Here is an 8649-nt window from a genome sequence, read left to right on the forward strand (position 1 = left end):
TAATCGGGAAATATGTGGATCCACCTCCACATACGGAGGTGGCCACGGGCACCTTGAGCGTCTCTTTGTACTTAACGTTCTGCATTGATTTTGTGCCAGCTTGGAACGATTTGTAAGTTTAGCAGGAGGACCTGGTGCGACTGCTGACCGGCCACAAACTCAAGCAGTGAAGAGTGCTGCCATCTAAGACACGAGCTTCGCGATCAGGACGCCTCTAGCGGGCGCAAGGAAAACCTACACCACTTGTGTACGCCGTCAGATGGCAGCAACAGCCATTCGGGGATGCCTTGCGGCTGAGCACACGTTGGGTGAATGCCACGGATGGAAGCATTTGCGATTTGAAAACTGGCAAAGATTTGGGACGGGTCAGTTGGGAGTGTCTATTAAGGCGTCTAGCACGTGCTGTTGGGGAAAGATGCGTTCCCGTTCCCGCACCTCTGGTAGAATACAAAACAGGCTCGGTGTCTACAAATATTGGGCTCAGCTGACATACGCAGTTATCTTTACCATCTGACGCATCGTAGTGGGTAGCACCAAATCTGGAAGAGGTAAACAACATATTTCCACGGGTCATAGTTTTGCTTGTGCCACTGTGCTACTTTTGAAGACTTTTTGGCAATGAGGGCCAGGTAATAAAGGGACCGAGACAATCCGTCGGCGGGTCATGGACACTCGGAATAGACGGAAAGCACCACTCATCACTGCACCGTTGGTGACAACACCAAGCGTGTGTTTTTCTAATGCCCCACAAAGACTTGATGGATTCATCAGCCGTTTGTGAATCCCAGCTGGGCTGTGGTGGGAGTGGTTGGTCGGGGTAAAACTGGATTTGGCAGGTCAAATCTTATACGATAAAATCATCGCTGTGCCTTGGGGCGCTTAGACTCAGGGGCCATAGTCCCCTTCTCCGTTTCGATTGGTGGCGCTCTTACCGTTTGCCATTTTGAACTAAATTAAATGTTATATGATGCTGCACGGAAAGGAACCCTGCATAACGAGCGCGTTGCTCCAACCCCGCGGATGACTCACTGCTGTGAGTCCACATTTCTCCCTCCGGCATGTGACCTCGGAAACCTTGAACGATGGGCGGGGACGCTCCACCTGTCGAGACCGCGCTGCAGGAGGCGCCAGTCGCTATGCATCCACACGTCCAGTACGCGGTGAACCATATCATGCGGCCGAGCCGCAGCGAGCCGGTGAACCGCGGGCAGGTGTCCGCGTGCTCCGCGCACCGAGACTGCCCGAGGCCCGGGCAGACCGGGCCGTGCGCTCCAGGAGCGGCAGCTGCCGGAACAGGGGCCGCCGTCTCCGAGGCCCGGGGGAGACCGGGCCGTGCGCTCCAGGAGCGGCAGCTGACGGGGCGGGGGCCGCCGTCTCCGCAGCCAGTCACCGCATCTGTCGCCACCTGTCCCCGCCGTCAGCTGATGACCGCTGGTCTCAGTGTCGGCGATGACTGGCTGTTCCGACGAGGTTCATAGTTCAACTTGTAATGGACTTCGTTGGCCCCCGGAAATTTTTGTCGCAATACCGCTACCGGACCAGATAGATAGGTCGTCTGGGGTCCAGCAGTGGTCCACGGCGGCCGTTTCGGGCCCGACGACGGTCCCACAGTGACACCTCAGGAGCATCGGTCACTCCAGGGCTGGTGACCGCTCCACGACCGTCTCAGGTCCGTCAACCCTTCCAGATCGTCAAATGATGACGTGCGTTGATGGCTCCATGCGTTGATGGTCCCGGGCCCAGCAACCATCTCAGATCTAGACGCCAACACCGAGGTCCGGCAAGCGCTCCACATGAACGGCCCTAGTTCCGCTGGCCTTCCTGCTGTGGCGCGCATGGTCCGATAGTCCCGAACAGATCAGGTCCGGTGAAGTCTCGGAAGGGACTGCCTGAAGCCCACTGATAGCCGAACAGTCTGACCTCCCAGCAAAGACTTCCTTCAAGTTTACTGACCGTCCCGCGGTGACCGCTCGAGATCTGCTGACCGTCCCGCGGTGACCGCCCGAGATCTGCTGACCGTCCCGTGGTGACCGCTCGAGATCTGCTGACGTCACGGTGACCGCTCGAGATCTGCTGACCGTTCCAGGTGACCGCCCGAGATCTGCTGACCGTCTCGTGGTGACCGCCCGAGATCTGCTGACCGTCCCGCGGTGACCGCTCGAGCTCGAGATCTGCTGACCGTCTCGTGGTGACCGCCCGAGATCTGCTGACCGTCCCGCGGTGACCGCTCGAGATCTGCTGACCGTTCCACGGTGACCGCCGAGATCTGCTGACCGTCCCGCGGTGACGCCCCGAGATCTGCTGACCGTCCCGCGGTGACCGCTCGAGATTTGCTGACCGTCTCGTGGTGACCGCCCGAGATCTGCTGACCGTCCCGCGGTGACCGCCCGAGATCTGCTGACCGTTCCACGGTGACGCCCGAGATCTGCTGACCGTCCCGCGGTGACCGCCGAGATCTGCTGACCGTCCCGCGATTTGCTGACCGTCCTCGGTGTACGCTGAATTTGCTGACCGTCCCGCGTGACCGACTCGAGATTTGCTGACCGTCCCGCTGTGAACCGCCCGAGATCTGCTGACCGTCCCGCGGTGACCGTCTCCCGAGATCTGCTGACCGTCCCGCGGTGACCGGCCGAGATCTGCTGAACCGTTCCCGCGGTGAACGCCAATCTGCTACCGTCACGCGTGACGCCCCGAGGTCCTGACCGGTGCCGTCGCCTGCTGTCAGCGGCGCCGGGCCGGTTTCCGCTCGGCGGCGGCCGGCGGCCCGGGCTGCCGGACCGCTACTCCGGCGACAGCAGGGAGCCGCGCGCCGCCGCCAGCCAGCCACCGTGGCCGCGCCCGGCACGCAGCATCCAGTTTTTCTCACCATAAAGGCGCGCGGGGATGCCGCCGTTTCCGAGTCAGCTGCGGCGAGCGCGCCGCGCCGTCGGCTTTCCCGCCGCCCGTGACCCGCGCGCGCCCGCGGGCCGCACAGCACGACCCGCGCGTCATTGTCGCCACGCACAAAGCGGCGGCGGCGGCGCGCGGCCGGAGAAAGGCTACGATTGTGACGCGGCCGCGGCTGTGCTGACAGCCGCTCAGATCTGGAGCCCAAACGGCCCGGCTATTGTAGCGCCGGCTGGAAAAGTTTCGGGGCGCGGGACGAGTCTGCGTCACCCGGGCGTGGCTGACAATGGTCGTCCGGGGCGGGGCCCATCTCTCCGGCTCACCCTCGCCGCCCGGGGAGGGTGCGCGCACCGCTCGTCCGTCCGCCCACGCCTTGCAGCGGCTCCCGCCGCGCCGGTCGCCGCGGGTAGCCGGCCGCCGCGGGCTGGCGCTGGCGCTGAGGGCGTCCGCGCGAGGCGGGCGCGCTCGCTGCGAGAGCGTCGTGACCGCCGCCGCTCGATTCACGGCGCGGGGTGACTCTCGCGGGCTCGCTGTGCCACTTCATCGGCTGCTGATGGGGCAGCAGACCCGCGGTGTCACGACTGGTCTCCGGGCTCTGCGGCGAGCTCCCGTGTGACCGAGGCACGGTCCAGGATAACCCAGCAGAGTCCTCTGCTTGCTTAGCCGGGCGCCATCTGCAGTACTTCCAACCCAGCCTGCTGCACCTCGGGCTACGCTGTTGTTCTTTTTGCCTAGCGCAGCACTGTTCCCTGCGCCTAACGTGGTGCCAGTCCAGCTCTGTTCCTTCTTCGCACGGCTCTGTTCAGCTTGTGTCCGGTCCGATGCCGCTGGGGCTGTTCTAGCCCGGCTGCTCTTAGAGTCCATTCTGGCGGTTCCTGTTGTTCAACCTGTCAGCTCCTGGTGCCCATTCCGGTAGGTCTTAGTGTCCAGTCTGGCAGATCCAGGCGTCTATCCCAGCAGTTTCTGTTGCCCTGCCCGGCGCTGTTCCACGTGTCCAGTCTAACAGCTCCTGATACCCAGTCTGACGGCTCCCGTCATGCTGTCTGGCAGCCCCTGGTGTCCCTGCTGGCCGCGCGGCGGCGGTGCTGTGTCCAGCAGCGCGGCACTGTGCCGGCTGGCGGCCACCCGCGGCCCGCTCCCGACTAATTGCCGCACGGCGCGCCCGGCCAGCGCGCCGCCGCCGAACCTAATGTGTAACACCTGTTACGTGAACAGAAAGTGGTGTGGCGCCATCTGTCGGCGGCCGGAGGCGGGGCGGACCGGCCGGGACTGCCCTCCACCCCGCCGCCGCCGCCGCCGCCGCCGCCGCCGCCTCCGCCGACTTTCCACGAATAGGACGGCTGAGCCGTGCAGATCGGGCCGGGTCATGACCGTCACCCCTGGTGGTCGCTCTCTCCCTGCCCATTCTCATCCTCTCATTCGTCTCTCTGGTCTGGTATCGTTCTCGGTATCGCTGTCGCCCCGATTTCGCCTGGGCGTGGTTGGTCACGGGATAGTTTTGCGCGGTTCACCCGGGTGTGCGAGGTCTGATGACACGATGGCTAGGCTTTTACCCTATGGGTGGTTACTGGCTGCTAATTTACCTGAGATATCAAGGACGGGATAATTATACGTGCGCCACAATTAGGAGATGCCATTATCGTTCGAACAGCTATGATGTGGAGTGCCAAAGCACCTGGCTAATCCATATGTTTTGTCCTTCAGCCAACTACATTTGTGCCTTTAAATCTCTAACGACTCGACCTATGACCATCCGGTGGTCTGGCTGCGCCCCAATCACACCCTGTCCATCCCGGCGGTCACGTCGCTAAAATTGAAAGCCACCTTCCCGACCGCTTGTCCGGCGGCCAGGAGCTTCCGCAATTCTGCGCTCACACCGGCTTTGTTCGACACACGTCCATTATCGGCCTCCGATCGTTTGTCTTGTGTGCCGGGAATGGCGCGGTCCAGCGCGTTCGGAGCGGCCCGCCACGCCACCGGCTGAGCCCGGCCGGCAGCGGCTTACTGCCTCCGCCGCCGCCGCCGCCGCCGCCGCTGCTGCTGCTGCTGCTGCCAGATGCTCTCCGGAGCTGCCCTGTGCCGGGCCGCGGCCCGCCGCACGGCTCGGTGACCAGAAGGTCAGCTGCCGCCTGGCGGGCGGAGCGGGAAGTGTTCGGCGTTGATGGGCACCAGCTGAAGAAAGTCGAAGGGATTGTTGAGATAATGGTTACTTGAAAAGGGCGGCGTCGGCCAAGAGTGGGGATGACGGTAGCAGTGCTCGTTTTTTGGTGAGGAGTCGACATTTCCGCCCGCATTTTCAACCTTCACTTCGATTGCTTCATGTGTGAAGACTTGGCGCATCACGGTGTTTTTCTTGTAACTTTATGGGACAAACGTCTCTAATAATCGCCGTCAGCTTCCTCTGTCACCGCGCGTTCGGCGTATTCCAGCGACAAGGCGCGTTAGGATTACGACATCTGGACGCAACCTGAACGTTTCTCCGGATCCGTCATCGCTGAGCACCGTAACGATTCCATCCGCTGTTACGGGAAACGGCCGGTCTCTCAGGGAAGTAACAGAGACCCTTTCACCGAAATGCGGTAAAGATGGCGAGATCAAGCAGTCGATGATATCCAAAAAACGACAAATGTGGCTATATTAGCCAAAATGGCTGACAGGCGTCAGCCCGTTAGCCTTTATCGATGACTGGTATGCGATAAAGGCTATGCGTGCTTCAGGAAATGTCTTATTTGTATGATAAGCATGACTGTTCTTCTTTCTCATCGTGTAGCCATGCGTAGTGCATCTAACCCCGTATGTGCTCAGGACACGCCTAGCGCAAGTGCTGAAATCTTAAGCAGGCACAATATTTGCAAATATCTGGTCATCATGACGGAGTCGGTGTTTCGTTTCGTCCTCTATTGCATACAGTTCGGCGAGCCTGTTCAGTTCGCCATTGAATCGCACCTTGGCCTGATTCACCACACAGTCCGGTAACTTCCGGCTGTAGTCACTCCCTTCTCCGGCGGCTCCTGGCTCGGCTCGCTCCCGACTTCAGTCACCCCGGCATCCGGAGCTCCCAGCCCGCTCTCTCCCTCTCCGTCGGCCGCCAGCTCCGCTCGCTCCCTCTCCGTCGGCCGCCAGCTCCGCTCGTTCCCCCTCCGTCGGCCGCCAGCTCCGCTCTCTCCCCCTCCGTCGGCCGCCGGCTCCGCTCGCTCCCTCTCCGTCGGCCGCCGGCTCCGGTCGCTCCCGACTTCCGTGACCCCGGCATCCGGAGCTCCCAGCTCCGCTCTCTCCCCCTCCGTCGGCCGCCGGCTCCGCTCGCTCCCGACTTCCGTCACCTCGGCATCCGGAGCTCCCAGCTCCGCTCTCTCCCCCTCCGTCGGCCGCCAGCTCCGCTCTCTCCCCCTCCGTCGGCCGCCAGCTCCGCTCGTTCCCCCTCCGTCGGCCGCCAGCTCCGCTCGCTCCCTCTCCGTCGGCCGCCAGCTCCGCTCGTTCCCCCTCCGTCGGCGGCCAGCTCCGCTCGTTCCCCCTCCGTCGGCCGCCAGCTCCGCTCGTTCCCCCTCCATCGGCGGCCAGCTCCGCTCGCTCCCTCTCCGTCGGCCGCCGGCTCCGCTCGTTCCCCCTCCGTCGGCGGCCAGCTCCGCTCGTTCCCCCTCCGTCGGTCGCCAGCTCCGCTCTCTCCCTCTCCGTCGGCCGTCAGCTCCGGTCGCTCGCCCCGTCGTCGCTCGGTCTGCCGCTCCGGTCGACCACCCTGGCCGCCGTCGGCATCTGTCGCCGCATCTCCGGCCGGCTGGACCGCGTCCAATCGTGCGCCGGCCGCCGCGCCGCCGCCGCGCCGCGCCGCCGGCACCGGCCGCCGCGCGGCCGCCCTCTGGGAAATGGAGCATCTCGCGGCGGCGCGCGGCGCGGTTCGATGACCGCCGGGTGTCGCGCCGCGTCGGCCGGCGCTCTGTGGCGGCGGCGCCGGCCGGCCGCAGATGAATCGGGCCCTCTGATGACGGTCGTCCGGGCGGTGATCGCCGCTGCTCGGCTGACAGTGCGGGCCCGGCGAGGCGCGGACCCTAACGGGCCCGGACGATTGCTGCATTCACCGGCCTGCAGACAGCTGGCTGCGGCCGCTGGCAGCCGGGAATCCGCACCATTGGCGGACAGCGTGGCGCCGAGCGCTGTCCTTTGGGGAGACTCTGGAGGCCAGCACACATGTCGTTTTTGGAGGAGGCGGCGCTGTCATGCCTCTTCCGTCTCATTAGGAGGGCATGGGTGGCAGACGAAGACAGATTGTTTTTGCTCTACAGCGGGTGGAGTATTGTTTATACCAGGCATGGAAGCTTGTAGACCAAATGCCTTCCGATTAATGGCTGGATGACCGCGCACAATACTGTCACTAGCGATGCCTGGTTCGTTTTGGTGCGAATTGTGCCTTGGTGTGGGCAGATAGATATTCGTCCAACACCTCACGGCAGTCGTTGCCTTTGTCTGATACAAGATTGAATCGGTTTCGTTCAAAATAGGTCAATAAATGAGTTTATGATGACTACGTCAGATGGGACAGCCCTATTCTGACATTTCGATGATATGCGGTGGTTGTTGGCCTCGCTCTAAAGGACCCGCCAGCTATGGCCTGGCTGCTGCGTTTGCTGTGTGCGTGTGTTTCACACCCAAATGCCTATTTAATCATTTACTAGTCATAATTACGACTTGATGGCTAATTTAGAGGCTGCGTGTTTAGCCAGCGAGCGGTGATTAAGACGGGTGCTCTCTCTCCGTTTGCAGCAGGCGATGCGCGCCCGGCAGCGGGTGGCCGACCGGCCCGATGACGGCGAGGTCGACTCGCGGCCCGCCGAGCCTGTCAAGCTCTCATCGAGCTTCAAGCAGAACCTCTCCTTCTTCCAAAAGGCGGCGCACAACCTGGGCCGCGCCGCGGCGCCGCCGGCTCGAGCGCGCCCCTCGCCGCGGCGCAGCAGCGTCGGCTCCGACGGCAGCTCGGCCGCTTCAGCGGACAGCGTCGCCGACGACGAGAACTTCGAGTCGGTGCTCTTCGTCAACGGCCGGCCTCGCTACGTGACGTCAGAGGCGGGCGGCGCGCCGATTGGTGCGGCGCCGGCGGCTGCGGAGGCCGGCGCACCGGACGCCGCGCCGCCAGAGTCGGGCGGCGGCGCGCGCAGCGAGAGGGCGGCACAGAAGGTGCGCATCGGAGGCACGGCGGCCGAGAGGATCCGCGCCGGTGCCAGGAGCGCGACCAGCAGGAGCCCGGCGCGGCCCGGGTCGGAGCAGGCGCAGCCGGCGCCGACCGCCACACGAGACAAGGCCGCCGCCAGGGACGCCGGGACCGCCGGCTCCCGCGAGAAGACCCCCTCTTCCGGAGCGCGGGAGAAGACCGCCTCTGGTTCGCGGGACAAAGCCGGCGGCGGCTCTTCCAAGCGCGAGAGGGTCTCTTCCGGCGTGTCGTCCAGTGCGCAGGACAAGACGCCATCCAGGCGCGAGAGGACCAGCGAGTCCTCCGGCACCAAGGAGAAGACATCCCCTGCGGGCTCAGGTCGGCGGGACTCGACCCCGGACTCCGGGCGGGACTCCGGGCGGGACTCCGGGCGGGACGCGGGTCGGGACAGGGCCGAGCGGGACGCCGGCCACGCCGAGGACGTGCAGCCGCCGCGTCGCAAGCCCTACATCCGCTTCAGCTCGGTCGAGGACCACCTGAGCCACGATGACCTGACGTACTTCAAGCAGACGATCGGGATCCTACCGGGCGGCGGCGCCATCACGCGCACGCAGAGCTGCCAC

The sequence above is a fragment of the Pollicipes pollicipes genome, unplaced genomic scaffold (assembly GCF_011947565.3).
Source record: "Pollicipes pollicipes isolate AB1234 unplaced genomic scaffold, Ppol_2.1 Scaffold_3447;HRSCAF=4054_pilon_pilon_pilon, whole genome shotgun sequence".
NCBI classification, from domain to species: Eukaryota; Metazoa; Arthropoda; class Thecostraca; order Pollicipedomorpha; family Pollicipedidae; genus Pollicipes; species Pollicipes pollicipes.